Here is a 25,139-nt window from a genome sequence, read left to right on the forward strand (position 1 = left end):
GGAGATGGATACAGACAAATACCAGTATCTGTCTCCAGATGGTTGGAAGGAAATGAAAGGCTTTGGGAGGTGGCAGTGGGGTCTGTGTCCCTGCTTGGTTCCTGTCCCAGCAGATCCCACAATCCTGGAGCTCTGTTCCCTGCAAGGCAATGGGACGGCAGTGGCTCTGTTTCCCTCAGAGTGGCTTTGCTCAGGGCTGCTGTCCCCAAAAAGGTGACAATGCCTGTAAAATCCCATCCCGACATCCCTCTGTTCCCTTTGGATGGGGTGCCACAGCTGTGCCCCCTCTGCAGGACCCCCTGGTCCTGTTCCGAGGTTGCTCCAGAGGGTGTGGAGTGTGGATGGATGTGGGGATGAGGGAACTGTGCCCCAAAACGGCGCTGTACCCCAGAGCAGGGGCTGTACCAAACACAGGGGCTGTACCCAAACATGGGGGCTGTACCCCAAAACAGGGGCTGTACCCCACAGCAGGGGCTGTCCCCTAGAACAGGGCTGCACCCCAAAATAGAGGCTTTATTCAAACATGGGGGCTGTACCTCAGAATGGGGCTGTACCCCACAGCAGGGGCTGTCCCCTAGAACAGGGCTGCACCCCAAAATAGAGGCTTTATTCAAACATGGGGGCTGTACCTCAGAATGGGGCTGTACCCCAAAATGGTGCTGTACCCCAGAGCAGGGCTGTACCCCAAAACAGGGGCTGTACCCAAACACGGGGGCTGTACCCCAGAACAGGGCTGTACTCCGGTGCGGGGCTCACTCACGCATTCGGGCCTGCCCCCTCTAACTGTGCCGATACCCCCCATGCCAGGCCCGTACCCACCCGCAGGACGGTGGCATCCAAGTCGCGACAGCGACGCGACAACCCCCACCGGAGCCACATCCACCAGTGGGGTCGGACCCTCCAGGGCACCCTACAGGCGACCTGTTCCCTGTGTGCGAGCTGCCAGCCCTACAGGGCTGCAGGGCGCTCCGGCAGCGCGGGCCCTGTCGCGACAGCGGCGCTTGTCCCGACACCGACGCGGGCAGCACGGGGTTAACCGGAGCTGCCGTAAAGCGCGCGGCGCTGCCGCAAAGCCGCGCCGCCGCCCGGCGGCCGCTATTCCCGAACGCGCCCTACGCCAGCGCCGCCGCGCCGCCACCCTCGCGCCCGCTGCGCTTGCGCCGCGCTCCGCCCCGCGGGCCGTATTCACGGAGCGCGGCTGCGCCGCTGGCGCCGGACGCGCACGGGCGCGGCGCGGGCCGTACGCCGTTGGCGCAGCGCGGGCCGTACGCCGTTGGCGCAGCGGCGGAGGGGAGGCGAGCGGGGCCGGGCCGGGGGCGCCGCCATGGGGGAGCGGCCGCGGGGCAGCGGCGCCGCCGCCCGGCGCTGAGGGACCGCCGAGGTAACACCGGGGGAGCAGCGGGGGATGGTGGGGGCTCCGCGGCCTCGGCTCCGCACGGCCGGCACCGGGGAGGGGCGGCCGGGCCGGGCGGCGCCGCGGGCGGGGGCGGCGGGGCCGGGGCGGTGGCGGAGGGGGTTGAGCGCCGGGAGGGGCCCGGAGAGAGGAAGGGGCTGTGGGGGCGCGGGGGTGCCGGGGGAGGCCCCGGCTTGGCTTGGGGAGGTCGCCGGGTGGCGGGGCTGAGGGAGGGTCGGTGTGGGCCGGGGGGAGTGGGCGGCTGTGGGGGTCAGGTTGGCATCGGGGGGCGGGGGAGACTTTGGGGTCGCGTTGGGGTCAGGCTGGGCCGGGGTCTGAGGGCCCAGGGCCGCCTTCGCGCCGTCCCCTCCGGGCCGTGCCTGTTTTGTGGCCCCGGGGAAGAGGTGCGAGCCCCCCCGGGGCCGGGTGGGCGGCGGGGATGGGGTCGGATCCTCCCGGCCGTGTCCCCTGGGCCCCCACCCTGGCCCGGCCTGCCTGAGCCTCGCAGGATGTTGGCTCCTTTGTATGTGGCTTTCCTCTCTCCAGAGGGGTTGGGAAGTGTTTATTTGGGGAAAGGACTGTGCTGAACCTGGTATTTAAAACGGCTTTTTTTTTCTTCAGCGAAGCGGGTGAGGATGAATGTGGAAAAAGGGAAAAGTGCCCTCCCCCTCCTGCCCCCAGCAGACAGGAGCCGACTTGAGCTGTTCTGAGGTTTGCAAATGAGGAGCAGCTCTGCCGGGAGGCCTGTGGCTCCTGTCGCTGGCTGGCAGGAGGGAGCTGAGCCAGGGAGCTGGGTCTGGATCGTGGGGAGCAGACAATGGGAAGTTGTGGGGATGGTCAGGAAGGTGCCTTTTCTTTTGTGCGCTGGGCAACATGCAGACTTGCCATGTTTGGGAAGTTAAAAATCAAAGTTTCACAACCCCCTTTTGAGTTGCCATGATATCAGTCCATTCTCGTTTGAGTTAGCCTGGACCCGGGTTGAAAGGTGTGTAAAACCTTTGGAAGTTGCCTCCTTAACTAATCCATTTGTTTTCCTTCTACACAACAAGTGGTTGGAGGTGTGGAAGTGCATTCTGAGGAGCGTGTGAGTTCACCTGCCAGCCAGGCTGCCCTGTCAGGCTGCACACACAGTGTGCCCCCATCTCCCCACGGCCAGGTTTAAAATTCGGGCCTTATGTAACAGATTGGAGCAAACGTTTGGTGTTTGCCAGTGGTCTGACAAAGAATTTCTGCAAATTAGGGCAGGAGGCCTCCATGGGGAGCCTTCGCCGTGGCGGGATAGGCTTGGCTGCTGTGAGGAACTTGCCAAAGATTTGTTGGTTTTGTTTTAATTTGGTACATTGCAGACAGGGACGTTGTTTGGTCAGTGTTTTATCACTCCTGAGCAGCTTTGGGGTGCTGGGAGGGCTGTGGTGCTGACTGGTCCAACACCAGCATGCTCAGTGTGTGGGACCATGAGATCTGGGGATCCCCCTGCCCTCTGGGGGTTGCCCCTCAGCCTGGAGAGGTGGCTGGCCTCTTGTGCTTTACGGTTTGGTCCCCTCCTCATTAGCTGACAGCTCTGTGAGGCCTTATAAATCACTTAAAAATCACTTGGGTCGTTCCTTTGCCAAAGGAGCAGCTGCTCTGCTTTCCCCCTGCATCCCCGGGGTGCAGCTGGTGGTGGTTTGCAGGGCAGACCTTGTATCCAGCAGCTTCCCTGGGCACACTGGATGGAGCTGTGTGCCCTGCCCTTGCAGCACAGTGTGTGCTGCTTGCTCTTGGTGCAGCTCCTGAGAGGAGGAAGCAGGCCCTGGCAGCTCAGCAGGTTCCTGGGTGCTGCTCTCAGGAGCAGCTTCACAGTGCCCCTTGTTTTGTATTCTGTGTCAGAGCTCCTGTGCAGCCTGGGTGTTGTCAAAACTGTTAATACGGGAGTGACTCAGCGGATCAATGGGAATGACATGAGAGTTGTGCTCATGGACAATCAGTATTTCTCCCCCCTCCTGCCCAGCTCCAGCCCCACTGGGCTGGAAGACACAATGTCTGAGAGCAGCTGCCAATAAATGTCTTTGCTGGACTTGGGCCTGGCTGTGCTCTGGAGCTGTCTCCCCCTGCCCACCTCCCTCCCGTGGTTTTCCTAGCTGGGAGGAGCTGGGCTGAGCTGTGCTGGAGCAGCTCTCCTGTGCTCGGCTGGTCCCTCGAGGTGTGTGCCTGGCCCTTGATCCGGGCACTGCTGCAAGGCCCAGGTGCTGTGCAAGCCAGGGGGGGTAGGAAGCTGTTTGTCTCTGCCTTCACACAGGAACTGCAGCTCCACAGGCGCTAAAGCCTTGGTGGGAGGGATGAGGGAAGCCTTGGGTGGGCAGCAAGCCCTGATGTGCTGTTGGGGGGTGTGCAGCAGAGCTGCAGCCCCTGGGCTGGGGAGGAGACCCTCCCCTTGCTGGGCAGGGCCAGGCACTGTGGGGTTTGGTACCAGAGGGCAGCGGCCTGGTTTGCCCCGTGCTACTTCTGTGACTTCCCACTGCAGTTTGAGGAGTCAAACCCTCTTCCCTTGCCGTGCTGCTGAGCAGGGACAGACTTGGGTGCCAGCACAGGAGCTTCATGTGTTTGCCACGGCTTTTTGCTGAGAGCCTGTGGGAACAGCTCTGCCCACAGCCCTGTAATTGGGCTCTGACTGGGCAGATGTGGCTCGTTGTGGGTGCAGTGAGAAGCTGTGAACCCGAGCCTCCTTCCTTGGCCCAGACATGGTATGACCTGGAGTCTGCTTTGGTCCAGCTGTACCCTGTGAACTGGGAGGGCATGGAGGGAGAGCAGGTCCCAGCAGCTCTGGGGTGCTGCTGGAGAACAATTCATCTTCCTGTTGTTAGAAAAGCTGTGTGAATAGTTTTAGAGTTTCATGAGAGGCTGTTTCTACTTCCTGCTGGCAGTTGCTGCCTCTGGTAGATTTGTTGCTGTAGAGGAGCAGCAGCTTTAGTTGTGAGGGAGGTGAAAAGGTGATTTTCTGCTGGGGCAGCTGAGTGTGGAACATCAGAGTCCTCTGTCAGGATCCCTGATTCATGCCAGCTGCCCTCCTTCTCCTGAGGAATTCTAAATTCCTGCCCAGGCTGTAGCCCCGCAGCCCTTCCTGTGGGCAGCCCCTCCCTTGCATGTTACATTTGATGTATTATTTCTAATAACTGGCTTTGAAAAAGCAGCCTGTGCATCAGGAACTGGAGGGACAGGACAAGGAGGAATGGCCTCCCCCTGACAGAGGGCAGGGTTAGGTGGATATTGGGAAGAAATTCCTGGTTGTTAAAGTGGTGAGGCCCTAGCACAGGTTGCCCAGAGCAGCTGTGTCTGCCCTGTCCCTGGAAGTTCCAAGATCAGGCTGGATCAAAGGAGCACCCTGGACTAGTGCAAAGCATCCCTGCCCATGGCAGGAGGTGGAACTGGTTGAGCTCTGAGGTTCCTTCCAACCCAAACCATTCTGTGATTCCATTCCGAGGTGTTCCAGCACACCCCTGCCTTGTCTGTCCTACCCTGTCACGTTCCTGGGTGACACCCGTGGTGCTCTGAGCCGTGACCCCTGCTCGCAGCCCCCAGCCCGGTGGGGGCAGGAGGGAGGGTGGTGCAGTGGCTCTGAAACCACAGCACGTCTCTGCCCTCTGCTCGCTGCGTTCGGAGCGCAGCAGCAGCAGATCAGCACCCACGATGAGCCCTGTGTGGGGCAGGAAATGGCTCTTCAGGTAAGCTGAAACTTGTAGGTAAGGCTTTGCAGGGTGTTTCAAAATGCTACGTGGAGCAAGAAATCTCTGGTTTCATCCACCGCCCACTGTAAGAGAGTTTGCTCCTGCAGTAGAGGAATTCAGTTAGTTCTATAAAAACTTTAAATTGCCTTCTTTGGCTCCAGCAAGATGGTGGATAGAAGTTCACTGTGTCTCCAGGAAGATCTCCCAGTGCCTGTGGAATCTGTGTTCTGCTGGGAGGTTGGTGGCACTGTCCTGTTGACACCGGCCTTCCCCACTGCATCGGGCCCCTGGCACTTGAAATGTCCCAGCAGAAACATCCTCACTGCTATGAAACACAGCTCTTGAGGCCCTGTGGTGAAGGTGGAACCAAGTGCTCTCACAGTCCTGTCTGTGAAAGGCTTGCACTGAGATGGTGACATGGGGGAAGCCCAAAGTCTTGTCCAGCGAGGTCCAGCCGAGCTGACCCAGGGCTGGGGAAGGATCCCTTTGCCACAGGCCAAGATCTCGACTTCCCCTCAGTGTGAGCCGTGAGGCAGCAGAAACACATCCACTGGGGTCTGGGGACTGTGCTCTGAAAGAGAGCTGGGCAGTGCTGAGTGTTGTTTAGTACCTGCAGGGCAGGGGTGGCAATAAGTTGGATGTGAGAGCAGGATTTGGGATGAGCCAGGACACTGTTGCCTTGGAAATAAGGTGCTCATTGGCCTCCCAGGGTGCTGAAGGCACCAGGAGTCTGGAGGAAAGGAGCGTTCATTTTTGAGTCATTCATTTTTACATGTCCACCAAGCAAAGAATGTCCTGTAGCCCTTTGTTACTTAATGTTATGTAATGCTTTTTAATGAGGCAGGCCTGACCTTTGCTTTCCCAGTAGTGAATGAGACAGTTGGCAGGTGATGCACGGGCTTTGTCACCCTGAGAGGGATGTTCTTAAGTTAATAAACAGGGGTTAAGGTTGAGCTTGAACTTGAATTTTGTGCAGCTTTCCTTTGGAAGAGCTTTGCAACCCTGCAGCAGAGCAGTTCCGTGCAGCAGGAGCGGTGCTGGGAGGGGTGTGGGGGTTCCCTGGGAGCACAGCCAAGTCTTTGGGGCTTTATTCATCTTCCCAGGCTGGGGGCTGCAGAGTCTTGCTAAGAGGGGCTGCTTGGGTGTGGGTGGCTGAACGATGGGCTCAAAAAGGTCAGTGGAAATTTAATTTAAACCTGAACAGAGCTGTGCTACAAAAGCTCCATTCTCACAGACTCTGTCCTTGCCCAATGTTTTCAGGTAAAAAAATCATGCTGCTTTTGAGGTAGCATCGAGGTACAAACAGCAAAGCAAAAACCCCTTTCTCTTATCCTTTTTTTAGCAGGAACTGTTGGCAGTGATGAAGTGTATACTCTGCTTGGTTTCCCTGGTTTGATGTGGGGAGAGGATGGTGCTTTCCAGCAACTTCTGTGCCGTGTGTGTGGGCGAGGGGCAGGCTGAGGCTCTCCTGGAATCCCCTCGCCCCCAGCTCTGCCAATTCATCTCAGAGGCGATGCTGGTTCGAGTCGAAGTCTGGCTTTGGTGCTGCCAAGTACAGGGAGTGTTAGGGAAGGACTCAGGTGCTGGGAGCAGAGGTGGGGTCCCTGTGCTGGAAGGGGCTGCTCCGAGCCGGGAGCTGAGGAGGGGCAGTCGGCTCTGGCAGTGCAGGGTCAGTGTGGGATGTGGAGGTGTTGGTGCTGACAGGTACAGGCTGGTCTCTGCCTTGAGCCTTGGGAATTCCTGCTCAAACTTGCTGGAGCTCGTCACTCCATGGGCTTCAGTGGCTGAGGAGGGAATAGGAAGTGCTCGGAGCTTTAACATTTCCTCCAGGGTGACTCGCAGCTGGTTTTAAACCCACACTGTTTTCAGAGTGGTGCCTGTGTCATCAGGGGATCTCACTGAGAGGTTGTCAGAGCCCCCAGCAGATTCCCCAGGTCGAAGTGCCATCATAAGTGTCCTGGGAAGGATTTAGAGAGGAATTCCAGCATAGCAGACCATCAGATCTCTCCATCTCACACAACGGGGGTTGTTGCCAAGGAGCAGCTCTCCACTGCTCAGTCCCCCTCCTGATTCCCAGGCCTGCTCAGAGGGGGCAGGGCTGAGCAAGGTGCTCCTGGGCTCACAAGGTCCACAGGAGAGCAAAAGAGAGGCTCATTTAACACACCCCATGCTGAGCAAACCCTGTGAGTGTGAGTTGGTGTGTAGCACATCTGTGCCATGTAACCTTTCTCAGGGTAACTGTTGGGGTGTTTAGTGGAGAAGCAGTGGGCGTTGGAGCAGACTCTGGTTTGGGGTGGCTTTGGCAGGGGCTCTTTGGGGCCTGCCTGCAGTGGGGGTGATGGAGCAGCCCTTCTGCTCGGGCTTGGATCAGGAGTATCTGGACATCACAGAGCTGCTCTGGGGTGCAACAAATCCAGCTCTGCAGGGCTCTGGCTGCAGAGTCACGACAGCAGCTCTGCTCCCCTGATCCATGTGGAAAATGCCCATGACATTCCAGGACCTGAGTGCTGCCAGGCTTCAGGTGTACTGACCTCAGTGCAGGTTTCTTTTTCCTCCTCACCTTCCCTCTCCCTTTCATTGTGCTGTCACCTCTCTGACTGCTCTCTTACCTTGCTGGGATGTTTCTTACAAGAGCCAGCATGTCCACTGGGAGCTGGGCTGCCTGCAGAGCAGAAACAGCCTGGAGCATCTTTTGCACTGAAGAGACGGGCATGGCTGGATGAAGAGGTGGGCACCTTTGGGAATGCGGGTGGTGCAGCCAGAGGCAGGGAGGATAAGGTGTGCAGATGCCCTGGATGGCACCCACGGTTCCCAGCAGGTCTTCTCCAGTGTCTGTCTGAGGATATATAATCACAGACCTGGAAATGAGCCTCAGCCTGATCCTGTGCCCGGTGCAGAGGATGCACTGCAGCAGCCTTGGCTGGGTGACAGCAGACACCCGAGTTGTGAGAAGGCACAAGCAGGGACTGTTCCCACTGTGGTTGTGGTCCTGGCAGGGGACTTGTAGAGCCTGAAATCTGACTGCTCCCAGGAGAAGAGTGTAGCACTCAGGGCTTTGCTCCTATTTTTGTTCAGAGCCAGAAATCAAAGTCCAGAGCAGTGCTTCCCCAGCCAGAATCATTGAAAGGCACTTGCTGTTGTTTTAGGGCCAATATTTAACTTGTGCCTTCCATGAGGAATGCCTGTTAGACTCCAAATATTTGCCTTAAGGAAGAAGTTTGGGGGAAGAATGTCCAGTGCTGGCGGGGAAGCAGGGGGGATTCAGGAAATGAGTTTCAGTCTGTGCATGTCCAGGTGCACGTGGCACAGCCTGGTTCCCTCTGGCACGGCCCTGGCAGGTACAGGGCAGCTCTGAGTGCGGGAATGGCTGGGAGGAAATGTTTGTGTGCTCCAGCGCTGAGCACAGGGCGTGTCTGCTCCCTCAGCCCCAGCCCTGCGCTGCCAAGGGGATTTAAAGGCATAGGCTGGGGAGCTGCTCTGCAGCTGAGGCTGCTGTGGGCAGCCGGGCTGAACTTCCTGATAAAAGCAGCTTATCAGAAAAGAAATTCCCCGCTGCTTTTGCTTTCGCTGTGGTCTGTGATGGCAAGGGTTCATTAGCTGTGAAATCCTCTGCAGTGGATCCTGCTAATGGCACGATTTCCCATTCCCTGGGCTGCCTTGATGAGGTGCTCATGGCTTCTCCTCACCTTTCAGTGAGGTCCTTCACCTTGCTGTGTGATTCTTCTCACAGGGTGCCCCAAACAAGCAGGTAAAATGTGCTGCTGGTTCAGTGCTGAGCTTGCCCCAGGTTTCTGGGAGAAGAGGGCTGAACAGGGCTGTGTGCTGGTGCATGTCAGAATTCGGGTCAGGGTATGGTGGCGTCTCAGGCTGCGTGGGCTGGCTGTGATGTGTGAGGGCACGGCGATGGAGAGGAGCCTCATCCTCTTCCCAGCCCCTCTCTGCAGACCGAGCAGGTCAGGAATTCTGGGTCTGGCTGGAAAGTCTGGGCTTCCTTAGCTCCTTGGTAACCCTCTGCCCTAACTTGTCATGCTCTGTGCTGTTGATTGGGTGGTTTTGGCCAGGCTTGACTGTTTTATGCCTGGATACAGAGAAAACATGTTTCCTCTTGAAGCAAAACCAAAGGCACGCAGCTGTTTGCAAGGGGAAGGCTTTGCCTGGGCCCCTGTGGGCAGAGCTCAGCACAGCTCTGAAAGGTTGAGAACTTCTTCATGCCAGTGTGGCACAGGGCTTGCAAGCAGCCCTTGGGCCCAGCCTAAGGCTGTGCCAGGGAGGGCCAAGCCCAGCCAGAGCCTGGCTCTGGCTCTTAGTCACAGCTTTGGTGGTAGGGAAGCAAAGAGGAGTGAAAGCCCCATCCAGCTTGGAGGATAGTGGGATGCTGGGCAGCTGTGGGAAGTCTTGATCCCTTTCCATAATGAGAGTTGATGGGTTTAGGCCCACAGATTGGCTGCCTAATGAGTGAGGGAGCCAGGGAAGCTGTATCCTGTCTCCTGTATCCTGCAGGGGTTGAAAGAGGTGATGTGAACTAGAAGCATGAGTAATTAACTCAAAAAAAAAGGGGAAAGGTTGGGGTTTTGGATGGAAGTGTGTACTAGAGAAGGGTGAACGTGTGTTGGCTGGGATTTCTGGGACAAACCAGAGAAGTGAGAGCCCAGAAATGAGGGAGAAAGGACAGTCTGTTCGTGCAAATAATGTTCCAGGTATTAATAGCAGCAAGATGAAATGGGTCCTCCTGGGGGTGTATCCTGCATGTTCCCTCATTGGAATGGTCCCTCTGATTTTACAAATTAAGCCCTTTGTGTAGGGTTGAAAGAAGCAGGTGAGGGGAAGGGAGGAACCAGCGAGGTTGCACTGGATGTACCTGTTTGAGAGAATCTTTGGGATGAACCTCTTGAAAGATTCCTTTCCCAGTGCACAGCACCACTTCTTCAGCTGTAACCAGTCCTGTGCTCTTCCTGTTTCAGTCCTGACCTTCTCATCCCCAGTAGAATACACACAGGTGGGGGACAAGGGAAGATGAGAAAAAACCTTTGTAATGTGCCCTTCTGCTGTGAAAGTTGGTGCAAATCAGACAAAATCCTTAATCCACAAAGGTGTCCCAGTGCTTAATAAAGGGTTGTGAAGCTGATCCTCTGTGTGAGGGATGGAGGAGTGAAAAGATCCTGCACAGCTTGTGGTGTGAGTGGGAATGGGATGTAGATCTCTGGTCCCTCTGTTATGAAACTTATCCCTCCCTGCAAGCCAGCAGACTGAGGTGCTTGCTGGGCCTTAGGAATTTGTCCCAGTTAGTCTCCAGTTAGTTGGGAATCGCTGTTCTCTATCCCGTTTTTTCTCTGAGATCACAGATGCTTCCATGCCCATCTGTGAAATAAGGAGGTCGCTTCCTTACCTTTGAGAGGTTGCAAAGAAAACTGTAATGGGTTGAGCTGCTGATGGTCCTGTAAGAGAGGGGGTGGGAGGATGAACGCCTCGTGGATCGCTTGCTGCTTCCCTGAAGGTGCTGCTGACTCTTGCACGGAAGCTGATGGATGTTGTCATGCCACAGAGCATCCCTCTGCCCCAGTTATTCTGCAGGAAAGATGAATTGCATGGTGCTGCTCTTTCCTCTCACGGTCTGGGCTGTGGGATTGCCTGTGGCCCTGGAGTGCTGTTCCTGCTGGGGAGGAGAGCTGGGGGCCAGGGCAGCAGCGAGTGTGTGGCTCTGCAGCAGGGAAGTGGTTTTGGCATCTCAGAACGCAGAATTTGACAGTTCTTTGGGGAGAGGTTTCCTGGTTAGCCCTGCTGGATGCTTATCTTTCCCTCCCCCTCTTTCCCCCCCAAATCTGTATGGTTTGGCGGTCATTTGAGGGGAAATGTGTGGGGCTTGGAGCAGCCTCAGGAAGAAAGCAGAGGGGAAAATGTGGGACAGCACAGCTTGGCAGAGCTGCAGCTCTGACACCCAGAAATGGAAACAGCCCTTGTCACCAGTGGGAATGACATCCCTTCCACCCACCCTGCTCCGGGACTCTCCAGGACAAAGGACCTGCTCTGGAGCAAAGGGACTGGGCTAGAACAGAGCTGAGCTGAGCTGGTGGTGCTCCCCCTTTCTATGTGACCTTAGGAGAGGTGGGGAAGTTGTGTTTAACTGTGGTTTGGTGATCGAAGAGATCACTGGATCCAGGCTCCCCTTTTTTCCCCTGCCTTGCCTCGCAAAAGGCCACCCCAGATCTGCCAGTGCAGCTGCTTCCTAACCTGGTTCTGTCAAGAGGATATGGGTTAAGGGAAAAAAAAAATCCTACAATTAAAAGTGTTTCTGCCAACCCAGATCCTGCTGACAGAAAAGGGGTTGGGAGCGCTACACATGACAGGAGGCCAAGCAGATCTGTGCAGAGTGACAGTCCCCAGATGGCTGAGGAGCAGGGAACCCTGCTGGCACACACAGCTCTCGCCATCGCAGTGCTCAGGCCTTTGGCAGCCAGGCTGGAATTGTTCCGAATCCACTGAGTTGGAGCCTTTGTGGGTCTGTTTCCCCCTTTAAACTGTAGCTGGTGTGTGCGTGGCTGATTAAAAACCCCTTCCAGAGTACTCAGCTCCCCCCATTCCCTGTGGCATGAGTAGCTATCCCATATCTTGGAGGTGGGAGATGAAACTTTAGTTTCCATTCCTCTAGTGCTGTATGTTGTCTCTGCCTCTTCCTCCCCTGGTCCCAGGCAGGGCTGGGAAGGAGCCCTGTTGTTTGAGGTACTGGGCAAATCTGTCACAGCTCTTGCCCATGGGAGGTGATCACAGAATCCCAGAATCATTTCGGCTGGAAAAGACCCCCCAAGATTGAGTCCAACCTGTGACCAATCCCCATGTTGTCACTCAGCCCAGAGCACTGAGTGCCATGTCCCGTCTTTCCTTAAACACCTTCAGGGGTGGTGACTTCACCATCTCCCTGACAGCCCCTTGCAATGTTTAACAACCCTTGTTAAGAAATTCCTCCTGATATCCGGCCCATGTTGATAAGGGTGACAGGTTCTCTGGTTTCTCAAAGCCACCCAGGTGAGCTTTGGCTCTCCCGTCAGGAGCTGGTTGCTTTGCCACACAGAATTCCCAGCCCCTCTCTGGGGCTGCTTGGAGCTGCTGGACTGATGGATGGCATCTTCTTCTGGCTGAGCTTTTGGATACCCTGCGAGTGCTCCCAGTGCCTCCCTGGCTCTGCACGTGGTTCTCTGGGTGGTACAGAGCAGCTCACCCTCCCAAGCTGTTGGATTGGGTGTCCCTCCTTTCCCACACCTCTATTGGTGACAGCCCTGGAGTGGCAGAGCTGGGCAGTGTCTGTCTGTCCCCTGGCAGGAGGGCAGCACCTCTTAAGAGGTGGTGGTTCCCTGGAGTGGCACAGGTCAGGAGGAGCAGGAGGAGGCAATTGCAAGCTGTAGGCATCTGCTCCATCCACCTCCTGGAAATGTGAACCAGGAAACAAATCTGAAACCAATCTGGCAATCTCCATGTCAGGCCTCTGACCCGCTCCTGTGCCGGGTTACTGCCGTGTGCCGGGTTACTGCCGTGTGCCGGGTTACTGCCGTGTGCCGGGTTACTGCTGTGTGCCAGGTTACTGCCCTGCATGGAGAAGACACCTGTGGGCAGAGCCACCATCCCTGCAGGTGACCTCAGAGGGCACAGCAGCCTTTGGGGACTGGACTTTTCTGCCACTGCTTTCTGTGTGACATGTGGCACTGTTGTGCCTCAGTTCCTTTTTCTGTAATGACACTTCCTTGGTGACGTACTCTGAACCAGCTGCTGCCAGGAGCAGTGTAAGAGCTAGGGGGACATTGGTCTGGAAAGCCCCTGGAGCCTGTGAGGAGGGACATAAGGAAGATAAGAGGGCTAATGCTCCTGCTTGGATTGTTTCCCAGCCTGCTAGGAGAGGAGGAGGTTTGTGTCCAATCCTGAGAGCCGTATGTGTGGATGCCAACACAGGAGAGCGGATGCAGTCTCTTCTGGGGTGTCCCGCCTGGTGTGTCATGTGAAGAATTTGCAATGGCAGTGTCCACACCTGGTATCATCTGTTCTCCCTGGTGGCCTGGACTCTGCTGGAGCAGAGGGGTTTTCTCATGCACGGCTGCTTGGAAAGCTGTGGTTCAGATAAGACAAGGCAGTCTGCTGTGGCAGTGCAGCAGCTTGGGCAGCGGGGGTGTCCTACCCTCCAGAGATAGTGGTTTCCAGAAGAGTGAACGTCACCTGTGTCCCTGGCACAGAAATTGTCAGGCTGGTGCAGTGTGCTGATGGTATCCCTCAGATTCCTTGTCTGGCCTCCTGTGTTGGGATTCCCTTGCCTTGCACACGAGGAGGCCATGCAGACAGAGTGGAGGGAGTGGTTTTGCTCATTCTGTGCTCATTAGAGGCTGCAGGGAAGGGAAATGGAACCACATCTAGTTCTCTGCTAAATTTTGATCTCCTGCTCCCTGGAAGATGGGAGTGAGCTGGGATACCCTGGGTTATTCAGTGAAGTTCAGCCGTTGGTGCTGTGGGGAGGCCCATGGTGTGAGTAGGGGCAGCAGTCTGTTCCCAGTCTCCTGCTCCAGAGGTTATTTAGGACCTTGTCCAAAGGCTATAGGGAGGATCAAGTCCTGAGTGGGTCACTGTGGTGTCCCACTCTGCAGGGCGGAGAGTGTCAGACTTGCCTGTGCTGGTTTTCAGTTAAGTTCCTCTGTGGGGAGGAAATTTCTTCCAGGTGGATGAAAGGTTTTCAGACCCAACTTGGGCTTGGAGGAGGAAGGGAAGGGAGACACATGCATCCAGAAATTTGCTTTTGTTGTGGCAGAGGTGTTGGGAAACCTCTCTTATCCTTTAGAGAACAAATGTTGATCCCCTCACCCTGCCTTCCACTGATCCCTCACAATCCCAGGAGCACATGTGGATTTGAGGCTGTGGGATCTCTGAGGACATCTTCGAATGGATCATGTTCTTCCTCTGCTCCTGCACATCTCCCACCATTTGACAGCCCTCCCTGTGAGACAGTGCATGGATGGCCCCATCATCTCATGTCCTCCCTGCTGCTGCTCCTGGCCTGTGGGATGCCAGCGGGGTTCACACTCTGGAAGCAGAGCTGTCCCACGAGGAGCTCTCCCGTGGTGTGTGTGGGGACATCCCACCCCACCATGTGCACAGACCCTCTGACTCATGCACCAAAACGTCTCTGGAGGCTCCTCTGAAGCCTCATCCTGCTGTGACGAGGTTGGATCATCCCGTGGGCAGTGTCCCCCTCCAGAGATGCCCATGGCACTAGTGGGGTGGCTCCCAGAGGAGAGGGGGTGGGTGGGAGGCAGGGCTGGCTGTGGGGGGGGGCAATGCTTCTCCAGAGTCCCATGGAACAGAAAAGGCCATAACTGAGGGTGTTGGGGGCTGCAGGGGGTCCCCTTCCTTTCTGTCTGAGAGCTGCTCTCAGCTTTACCATGGTGGGAATTGATAAAGGAATTGATAAAGCTGTGTCAGCAGGGAGCTGTTGTGCCATGCACTGGCTGCACTGATGGCTGAGTCCAGGGCTGCCTGCCACAGGTGGTGACTCACCCTGTGGCTTGTGGCGAGGGGTGACAATGGCACTGCAGCCCCTCCTGGGCCATTCTCTCCTGTGAGAATGCCTGCTGTCATGTCCTGCCACAGTTTCTGTCCTCAGGGGCCTGTAGTTGCATAAAGAAGGAAGCTTTTGCTGTAGGGCCTTCTCAGTGGGTCGTAGTGGAGAGTGTGGACCCTGCTCTGCCTTCAGTGCATGCAGAGAAGCGATGGCACCATACAGAGTGTTGTGTGTGTGATGAGGCTTTGTGATGGACCGGCCTTGTGGTGATGTTTGGGCTGTCCCAGGGCAGGGAGAGCAGGATGCCTTCCCATCGCCCTGCTTTAGTGGGAAGAACTAATTTCATGGACTGGGATCCGGAGATCTCTGGTAGTTCACTGTTTCAATCTGACTTGGCACTAGTGTTTAAATACCTGTGTGTGCTCTCGTGTATTACTGAAAATTCAGTGGAGGGAGGGAAGACCCTGAAGTTTAACAACAAGCAATGCAGAGTGGCCTGGATACCAGGCTGGGAGATGAGCCCATCCCAGTGTGTTGGGAGGTGGATGGCCTCTGCCCCTCCTGCCATGGTGAGGTGTCAGCAGTGCCAGCTCTGTGCTGTCCTCTGTGGGTCCCTGTGCCCACTGGCTCCTGGAGATGCTGAGCAGGTAGGCTCAGGATCAGCTCTTGGATCACATTGTGGCCTCGCAGCTGCTGCAGCGTTCCCCTCTCTGCTTTGCTGGGCCATTCTGAGCCAGAGGCATGTTCCTCTGATGTTTCCTCCTGCTGCTGCCTGCATTTGTACCTGCTGTTCCTCTGGGCGTGCTGTCAAATCTCTTGCAGCAGGTTGTCCCTAAGCCTTGCCCTTCAGCTGGCCACGTCCTGCAGCCCGTGCCTGGAGCTCTCCGCAGCCAGGGCAGCTCTCAGCTGCGTGGCCGTGGCTGCAAAGCAAAGTGCAGCACATCTCTGGCTGCAGTGGAGGCAGGGAGAGAGCCTTCCCCTGTTCTCCCTGGGAAAGTGACGGCAGCTCTTCTTCCACATCCATTCCCGGGCGTGCTGCAGAAGTGCATAAAGATCCCTTATCAAGGGAAAGGCGAGCAGCATTTCATCTTGTTTTTATGAAAAGTGTTGGCTTTTGAGGGTGTGGGAGTATTCAGGGACAGGGCTGGGGAAGCTGCATGCTGGTAGAGATGGTCTTAACCTTATTTCAGGCTACAGCAGCGCAGGGGGAGGTGTTCCAGCCTCAGATGGAAATGGAAGCTGTTGTTCCCAGCTGCTGGGTGAAAATTATCTATTTGTCTGGAAGCCTGTTTTTTCCCTCTGCCTGGTGACTGTGAAGCAGGCTGTGAGCTCTGGGTAGGGGAGGAGGTGGAAGGGGAACTTGCCTGCTCAGAAACCTGACATCTGAATGCAGAGCTTTCTTGCCTGGTTCTTGTGGCCCAGCACAGTGACTTGTCATGGTCAGACTGGCGATGTGGGTTACAGCGGTGATGAATTTGTGTGTTTGTGACACATGTAGAGTCATACCTTTCACAGAAAGGCTTTGCAGGGGAGTCTTAGAGCTGCCACCACAATCCAAAGGTAAATCTGCTCTAGAAAATTCCGTGGAGCGGGGGATGGAGAGGGCTCAGTGATGCCTGTTGCAGCTGTGCTCATGCAGCTCCCATTCCTCATCAGCCAGCTGCCCTTGGGCTGGATCCCCATGGTCCTGCAGCACAGGCAAGCACTTGGATCTGTCCTTGTTGGACCTCCCAGGGAAGTAAAAGGGTACCTGAGCTGTCAAGACTGGGTATTTTCCGCACAGCATGCAGTGGCAGAGGTTGATGTATGGGATAGGTTTGCCTGCCCTAAAGGTGCTGTGGGCTCTGTAGTCTGTGCTCAGCAGCTGTGTGAGCAGCAGCTCTCCTTGGGCTTCTCCGGTTCCCAAGGTGAGCACAGATGTGACTCAGTGGTTTGGGATACAGACAGTTCTTTGGGCACCTGCTTGCAGGCTGAGCCCGTTTTGCAGAGAGTTACCAGGTGTGAAAGCAAAGCTCAGGTTTTGCAGGAGGTGAGCACTGGGGACCTGCCCGTGCCCAGCGTCAGTCAGATCTGCCTGGGTTGTTCTGCTCTGAAACTTCTCGGGTTTGGTGGAGCAGTCTTGAGCTTTATGCTCTGGGCATGAGTGGATTAAAAGTGATGTTGGGTCTTGAGTAGAAAGGAAACCTTTTCAGGCTCTTTCCCAAATGAGCATGCTTGTGGTAATAAATCTGTGCAAGAACTGGGCAGGATGGGACTAGTTGGAAAATGTAAATGTAAATGTATGGATGGGGGAGCAGGAGAAGCAGAAGCCATGGGACTGGCATACACCATTTTGCTGGCCAACTGCTGTGGACTTTTGGAAGGCAGCTGGTTCCTCTCTGCAGCTCTGTTTTCCGGCAGCAGCATGGATTTAATTAGTATCTGGTGTCTCCCTGGAGCTTGCTGCGTTGGGGATGTATTGTCTCGTTTAAATGGAAAACCCCGTGGCAGAGCCGCCAAACCTGGTGCATGCGAGGGGCTGAGGGCAGAGACCACTGGGTTGAGTCAGTGGCTGTGTGAGAAATGCCTGAGAGGATCCAGCTCCTGCTGTGGTGAGCGGGGGCTCGAGAGAAACGTCAGATCTTGGCCGGGGTGGCTGCACGCGTCCCACGGAAACGCCCGAGCAGATGGGAAGGGACGAAGCCCTGGGAGCTGGACTCTGCTGTCCTTTTAAGGCCTCCCAGCCAAGGACTCAGCTTTGTCCGTAGTGAACTTCCTTTCTTCCGCTGCTACAAACTCTGGCTTAGTAAAACCGAAACCAATTTGACATCCTAACTGGCTTTTTCTGCGTTGAACTGGTGAGATAGATTCTGCAGAATTGCTGCTCTGGCAGAAAGCAAACCTGTGCCTTCATTGTTCAGAAGGAGGTTTCCTGCTCTGGTTACCTGCCTGCTACCTGTGCCCTTCCTCTTACGGTAAGAGCAAAGCAAGTTGCAGTTCCCCAGACAGAAATTGTCCCGTGTGAGCAGGGACACCACAGTGACGCTGGCACGGGCAGTGGGCTGGAGCTGGGTCATTGCTCATCTTGACATCCTCACCTCCATGCCAGAGCTTTTCCTCGCCCAGCAGCTTGGAGGATGGCTGTTGCTGGTCATGGAGAAGGGATGGGAGCAGAAGGTGATGTTGACATCCCAGAGGCAGCATGGCAGGGCTGAGTGGGAAGTGGGAATCAGGTACCAATTGCTCCCTGACTCCCTCCTGCAGCCTGTGCTCCCACCACCCACTGTGTTTTGGTGTTCCATGCAAGGGATCCCACATGGGACCATGGCAATGGCCAAGAACTGGGACAGGACTGCCCTTGGGCTTCGCTGGGCACAATCATGTCAGAAAAGGTGTAAATCAAAATACAGATTCTTTGGTGGGGTCTGAAAAGTCAACCAAAAAGCTGCTTCTTTTCAAGTCATTTCTCGTTGAACTTCAGTGTGTTTTCTGGTTATGAATTCTGCAGCTGGAAGTTTAAATTTGTGCCTGATGAACACAAAGAGGTGAATCAACTTTCCTGGGCACTTGATTCGTCGATGGGTTTGTCCAGCTTGGGCTGGGTTTGTTATTTCCAGACTAGTTTTGAGATATGGTCTTATTTTAACATGTGTATATTTACTGTTATTATTTTTCCTAGAGAAGTATTTTCAGCTTTTTGCTTGGTTCCTGTGCTGCTGCTGAAATTTCCTTCGTGGTATTTCCGGCTCCTTGGTGGAGCACAGTTTAATATTTTCCATCCAGGTGTAGCTGCTTTGGATCAGGATCCAAGGAAAAGAGTGCAATTGTGCATTGGGCTGGGAGTGAATTGGCAGCTCGTAGGAGTGGAGATGCTTCATAAGGGTATTTTTTTTGTGGCTGCTAAGAGATTTAGAAGTGTCCTTACTCTGCAGGCTGGTTTCAAAACCATGAAGATCTGGGTTGTTCTGAATTTGGATGTGAGGATCCAAGTTCTGCAGTCCAAAGCACATTGATTTCCTTCTGCTCATATGTGCAGGGAGCAAATGTTCATCAAACAGTCCCGCTCCTGTCGGTTGAAGAGGGGCCTGGTTCCTCCTCAGATATTTTTGGGTGCAAAATGACTCCTGCTGACCTGGTGCTGGAAAGCTGACACTGCACACACATCCTGCTGCCAGGCAGGGATTCTCCTCGTCCACCCTGAGCTGTGGTGTGAGCAGTGAGAGTTTGGGGTGAAGTTCTGCAGCTGCTGCTGGGGTGTTCTGGCACGTGGCTTGTGCAGCCCTGCTGTGCTCATCTCAAGAGGAGGAAATTTTTTGGGTTAGGATCCCACCGGTGTAGGGAATTCACACCAGCTCTTGAGTGGTGCCTTGTGGTTCCACTGGAAACTGAAAACTCTGCTGCTGGTGGTTTGCCCCCATCTTTTACTTCTTTTTTAATTCTCTTGTGTTTGGAGAACAGTTTCAGTTTTGCTTCCACTCCCTGTAGGAGCCCTTGCATGGGGGGATGCTGTGCCCGCCCTGGGTCTGTGGGCACTCCTTGCTCATGAGCTGCAGGAGCCTGGGAAGGTTTGCCTGGAATTTGAGGAACAGCTGAGATTTTGCTTTTAAGGCAGCCTGATGGGTTTGCTTGTCACCTGGTGTCCTTCAGAGATCTCTGTGAAACCACACACAAGTCATTACTGGGTGTGTTGTGAGTATCTATTTGTGGGTGAGACACCAAGGTGGGAAGCAGGACCCCACTTCAGCAGAAGCATTTCCCTGCTGCCTTGTTGAAACTCTACTCTCCTCGTTGATACAGAGGGAATGGTGTAGCACAAAATAAAAAAAATTATTGAAAATTCATAGCAATCCATTAAAAAGCTGTATTTAGGTTCAGAGGCTGGGAAAAAATAACTTTGAAACAATTTGGAGCTTGATTTGTTGTAGGTTAAGAGCTGACCAGAGTTCACAGTGTCAAAAGTCTCCTGGGGAAGGGAATAGCCAGTAACAAGAGAACATTTCTAATTTAGAGAAAAGTTTAATAGACATGAGAGCTGGAAGAGGAAGCCAGAAAGAAAAATGCTTCTTGTTCATGGCACAAATTAACTCTGGGGAAAAAAACAAATGCTTTATCATTTTTTAAATTATTTTTTTAATTAATCTTTTTTTAATCCTGTGGTTTTATGCCTTGGATGTTTTTATGGACGTGGCTGAGAGCCATGGGTGGATACCTGGGTGAAACCCTGAGGTGTTGGGGCTGACTGATGGCCCGTGCTGGGAGCAGGGCAGCACCTGCACGTGGAAACTTCTGTAGCATCTGACACATTCCTGCCCTGTTTGCTGAAGTCATTTTTGTTTGTTCTGTGTTACCAGTGCAGCTGGAGGTAATGGTGTGTCTGCTTGTTTGCTCTGAGAGTGGATTTATGTTTTTAATTCTGATGCTGGGAGCATTGTTGGCTGTGTCCCTCCCTGGGGCCGTGCAAGGTGAGGGCCAGATCCTGCTCTGGGAGCTGGGTGTGATCCTCTCCTCACAGACAAGTTATGTTCTCAATAAAGAGCTGGGAAGCCAGGAAAGGAGGAGAGGTTTGGAACAAGGATGCTGGGATCATGTTGGATTGAAAGCTTTGCTGCCACTGTTTAGGGGTTTTGTGGGTTGTTTCTGTTGGGATTTTTTTTCCTCTGAATACTAGAAAAAATTCTGGTAGAAACATTAACCTCAGCTTTATTCTTATCTTCTTTTAAAGAAAGAATTTGGATGGCAAAAAGCATGCTTTAGACCAACTGCCCATGCAGATTTCTTAATTGTAAATATTGGGGTGCCAGAGTGAAACCCCACTTTTTTTTTTTTTTCTGAGAGGAAAACCAGCCAGCACTGTCAGTGCTTCCAGCTCTCCTGGTGCAGTGACCATGGTGACAGAGCTGTGTCTGCCGTGTCACCGATGACTCAGCCTGGTGGCACCGTGTGGATGAGCCGGGTCTGTTCGGGGGATGAGGGACACGGGGGACTCAGGAATTGGTTGGGGAGGTGGGCTGGGGGCTGCTCTGTGTGCCCAGCTGGCTGTGGGCCTGCTGGGGGGATCCAGGCGCTGGATTTGTCACCAGTGGATATTCCCTGGCCTGTGTGAGGGCAGCAGCAGCACGGCTGGGGTGTGTGGGTTCCACAGGGTGCTGTTCCTGTCTGGTGGGGTGATTCCTTCAGTTCTGGGTTCTTGTCTCTGCAGATGCCTTGAAGCAGGCGGGGGGGGCTTGCTGAGCACTCAGCACCGTTCAAAAGCTGAAAAAGAGCCAGACGTCTCTCCAGGGACCTCAAATGGAGGAGGCAGATGCAGGGAAGTTATCCCAGTGTGACAGGGCCAGGGACTCAGCACACTCCCAGATCACCGGGGAAGGGGAGGCAGAGCCAAGAGCTCTTCAGTCCCTGGAGCTGAGCTGCGAGGCTGCCCCGGCTCTCGGAACGCGCTGCACGTTCCGCCCGGGTTCCCCGGTGGCTCTGCATCAGCAGTTAAGTAACAAACTATTTAACAAGAGCTTCCTGTTGTGCTGACACCAACACCAACGTACAAAGGAGCAAGTGGAGTAAACAGAGCTGTGCTGGCTCCTGCCTCAGTGGAGGCTGGAAAAAGGATTGGAGATCGGGAGGAGGCTGGGGTGCCGTCGCTTCTGAACCCAACCTGCTGGGCCAGGGATGGTGTTCTTGTGGCTGCACTTGGCAGAAACTGCTGGGAAAGTGGCTGCCTCCAGGACTGCTTGGTTTTTAAGGGAATTTCTGGGCTGGATAAAGGCCCCTTCACCCCTTGCCCTGCTGCCCCAACTCCTCCACAGGTGCTGTCCCCAGAGTGGTGCAGCCCATCCTCCATGCTGACAGGGTGAGCACAGCTCTCACAGCTCTGGATGTGAGATGCTCACACCCAGAACTCCCATCTCCATCAGGTTCCTGGAGTTTCTCAGTCAGAGCACTGAAACTCCTGTTTTCTTGAGTAATCCAGAGGAAATGGGGCCACAACAAGTCAGTCTTCCTTTGCCATAAAGGAATGTTCTGCTGTACTGGTGGGTGTGCTTGAATCTCCCATGACTGGAGCTGTCGTTGGTGGAGGTCCAAGGTGGAGTGAGCTCCGTGGGCTGCACAGCCCCTCTGCCTCTCCAGCCCATGGAGGAAACTTCGCTGTGGGGTCAGGATGAGTTTTCTCCAAAGAGCACATCCCATGGGCCTGAGTTCCAGCCTGTTCAGCTGCTGTGCCCAGCTCGGAGGAGAGGTGCATGTCCAAGGCTGGAGGAAGCTCGGGAGATCTCTCTGGAGCCTGTTGGATGGTCACTTGGTGGATAATTGGCTGGATGGTCACACTCTAAGCGGAGACCAGTGACAAGTGGTGTCCTCAGGGGTTGGTACTGGGACCAGTACTGTTTTACATCTCTGCTGCTGACATGGACAGTGGGACTGAGGATAACCTCAGCGAGTTTGCTGCTGACACAGAGCTGTGTGGAGCAGTCACACGCTGGAGGGAAGGGGACCTGGAGAGGTGGGATTATGCCAAACTCATGAAGTTCAGCAAGGCCAAGTGCGAGCTTCTGCCATGGGCTGGGACAATCCCAAGCACAAACACAGGCTGGATAAAGAATGATGGATGGAGATCAGCCCTGAAGAGAGGGATTTGGAGGCTTGGATGGATGAGAAGCTTGATGTGACCCAGCCTTGTGAGCTGGCATCTGTCTTGGCTGTACCCATTGCAGGGCTCCCATAGGAAGCCTGGTGAGGCTTTCCATGACCCCCAGTTTTGGGAGACCTCTGTGTGGGGGCACAGCTTTCCCTGCTCCATCCTGCAGGGCTGGCTGTGGCTCTGCAGGCTGGAACATGTGTTTAACAACAAACCCTTGCAGACATCATTTGGGACCATCTGTAGCTTGCTCTTAAAGATGTTTAAAGACTTTGCTTTGTTTTAAGACTTTTGATCTTCCTGTAAGCTCAGCCTCTTCAACTTTTAGAATTTATTGGGATTTGGTTTCAGCTGTGTAAGGCCACTGGTTGCTTTTTGGTCTGGATATTTGCACTGGGAGCCAGCTGATGGGTCATCCTTTGGGACATCGGGGTATTTGTGATTATTTTTAGCCTTTAATTGGCAGTGATCTGTACTTGGAGCTGCAGAGTGTCAAGGGCTTTTCTCTTTGTGCTCTCAAGAAGCTTTCCTTTCTCTTTCATCTGGATGCAGCTGTGTTTCCCTTCTGCTCACAGAGCGCAGTACATGGGGAAACCAGCTCCAAGAACCATCCCAAAGGCTGCTGGGGCTCAGGGAGCAGCACCCAGGGATGCCAGCTGCTCCAGGACACCTGGGCCCTGCTCCAAGCAGCACCACGGGCCTGCTCCCTGACCTTCACCAGCCACTTCCCTGCTCCAGGCCGCTATTTTTTCCCTCTTCCTCCCCTCTTTTGTCTTGCCCCGTTTAGCTGTAACCTCTTTTGGGCAGGAACACGGTGTGTGTGTTCATATAAAGGGCTGAGAACAATGTGCCCCAGATGGTTTGTACAAGTGCCTTCTCGGCAGCCACAGGGTTTCATTCGACAGGAAAGAAATTCTTAAAAATACAACTCCTCAGCATCTTATACTTGCAAATGTGGGCAGGAACTTCCCGAGCCTTGATATTTTGGTCCAAATCACAGAGACAAGGGGTAGCACTAGAACTGCAGCTTTTCTTCTTTTAAGGAAAAAAACAACTCCCCCCAACCCCAATTCCCCTTTTCTCACCCTTACGTCTGCAGGGGAGAGCTTTTAAATGTGACTGGAGCAGCTCTGACCTGCTTTAAACCAGATGGCAAAGGAAAAGGACCCAATATTTGAACAAAAGCACTGTGAACTCCCTCTTTGGGAATCTGAGAGTGTCTGGGCTTGCCCCCTTTTTATGCCACTTTCAGTGTTTCTGAGGTTCTGTTTTGGGGGTGCTGAGGCACTTCACTTGCCTGCAGTTTGTTTCTCTTCCGGGATCCCTGGCTCAGGGCACTGGCACTGCAAACGCCACAGGGCACTGCTTATTTGCTTTAAGACTACAGCTTGCTTTGGAATTTCTTCTGCCAAACTGCAGGCCAATTCATTTTTTTTCCTTATTTATTCCACTCCCTCACAAAGAGAGAAACAAGTTTTCTTAGTCTCATCTTGCATCAGATTTGATTCCAGGCCAACAAATCCAGCCTAGAAGGTGCTTTCCTGAGGCTGCTTGCCTCACTGTGACCTTTTGGGAGAGAATTCCTGTGCAAAATGGAACTATGTGACATCAGTTTTACTCAGGGAATCTTCCCCCATGGTGCTGCTGCCTGGAGAGGATAGGTCAGGTCTGGGTTCCTGTTGCCCATCCAAAGGCTGCTGTGTTTTAACAAACACAGGGAGTTTTTTGCTCTAGAGCAGTGGGAGTCCTGGGATTTTACCAAAAGTTTCTGTTTCTAATTAGGTTGTTCTCAATTTTAAAGGCCAGTGATCCTTTTATGGCAGAGGGTGGAAAACCTGAGCAGTCACTGACACTGCACAGAGGTGGGTCCTGCTTTTGTCCCGAGGTCCAGGAAGCCACTGTGTCTCCTTGGCACTCCTGCAATGAGAAAATAAATTCTTCCAGCCCTTGGCTCATCCACGGGGGAGGCTGGTGGGCAGAATTGAGGGACCATCACTTGCCCTGGCCTGATTCACATGGATGTGATTCAGGGGCTTCCTGCTGCTCTGACTGCCCACCTTGGGAAAGGGGGAATTGCAGCATGGCAGTCCCAGCACGGGAGCTGGGCTCTGGCCTCGCTGGGCGTGGATCTGGCCCAGATGCCTGAAATTGGGGTTTGGAGCTGGGCCCCTCCAGGAGGGCTGCTCCTGAGGCTCCACAGGCAGCACCAGAGTTGTGCTGTGCTGCTCCCTGCGTTTGTCTGGGCTGGGCAAAGGCAGCACAGTCTCTCTGTGCTCACAGGAAACAGGATTTAATTTTTCCCTTCTGTCTCACTTCATTGTCTGAAATTCCCTTGCAGAGGCTGGCCCATAACTCTTCAAAGAAAGTAATCCCAAGCGCCGGGGCTGGAGCTCCCTCGGCTCTGGCTGTCGGCCGCCTGACTCTGTGCAAACAGTCTGGGCCTGGAATCCCCTGGGACTGAGCATAAAGGTCTGATTCAGAACGAAAACAGGTTATGGAGCAGCAGGGCCTGTGCATCACCAGCTGCTCCCCTTTCCCAGCGTGTGGCTGCAGCCGTGTCCAGGGAAAGCAGCTCCCAAACGCCAGGGGAGCTGCCTGCCCCGGGAGCTGGGAGGCCGTGGGGAATGGCTCCCGGTGTCCTGCGGAGGTGGGAGAAGCATGGGGAGGTCGGGAGGACAGCACCATGTGCTGAACCTGGAGCGGAAATCATTGGGGGAGTGAAGAATGAGCAGGATGTCACGTGTGGGCCGTGCGCGCTCGGGGCCGGGGCAGAACAAAGCGCAGGGAAGCCCTGCTCCTGCCGCTCCCACCCCGCTTCCTGCTGGCACGGACACGCTGCGGGGGGAAGGGAGCACCGGGCCAGGAGCCAGCCCGTGGCTGCCCACCTTGGGGAGAGCTGGA

The 25,139-nt window shown here is 54.7% G+C and overlaps 1 protein-coding gene across 2 annotated transcripts in view; it reads left to right on the forward strand.

Annotated features, from left to right (window-relative positions):
* Nucleotides 1–1,218: 1,218 nt before the first annotated feature.
* The window catches only part of CSNK1G2 (casein kinase 1 gamma 2), a 43,665-nt gene continuing 19,744 nt past the window's right edge, over nucleotides 1,219–25,139 (forward strand). The window contains exon 1 of one of the 2 annotated variants that reach the window (XM_063403136.1): nucleotides 1,219–1,381. The gene's annotated coding sequence lies outside the window, so the exon portion shown is untranslated. The remainder of the gene's footprint in view (nucleotides 1,382–25,139) is intronic. The other variant, XM_063403135.1, reaches the window with a different exon arrangement.

This window comes from Prinia subflava, chromosome 8 (genome assembly GCF_021018805.1).
Source record: "Prinia subflava isolate CZ2003 ecotype Zambia chromosome 8, Cam_Psub_1.2, whole genome shotgun sequence".
Classification (NCBI taxonomy): Eukaryota; Metazoa; Chordata; class Aves; order Passeriformes; family Cisticolidae; genus Prinia; species Prinia subflava.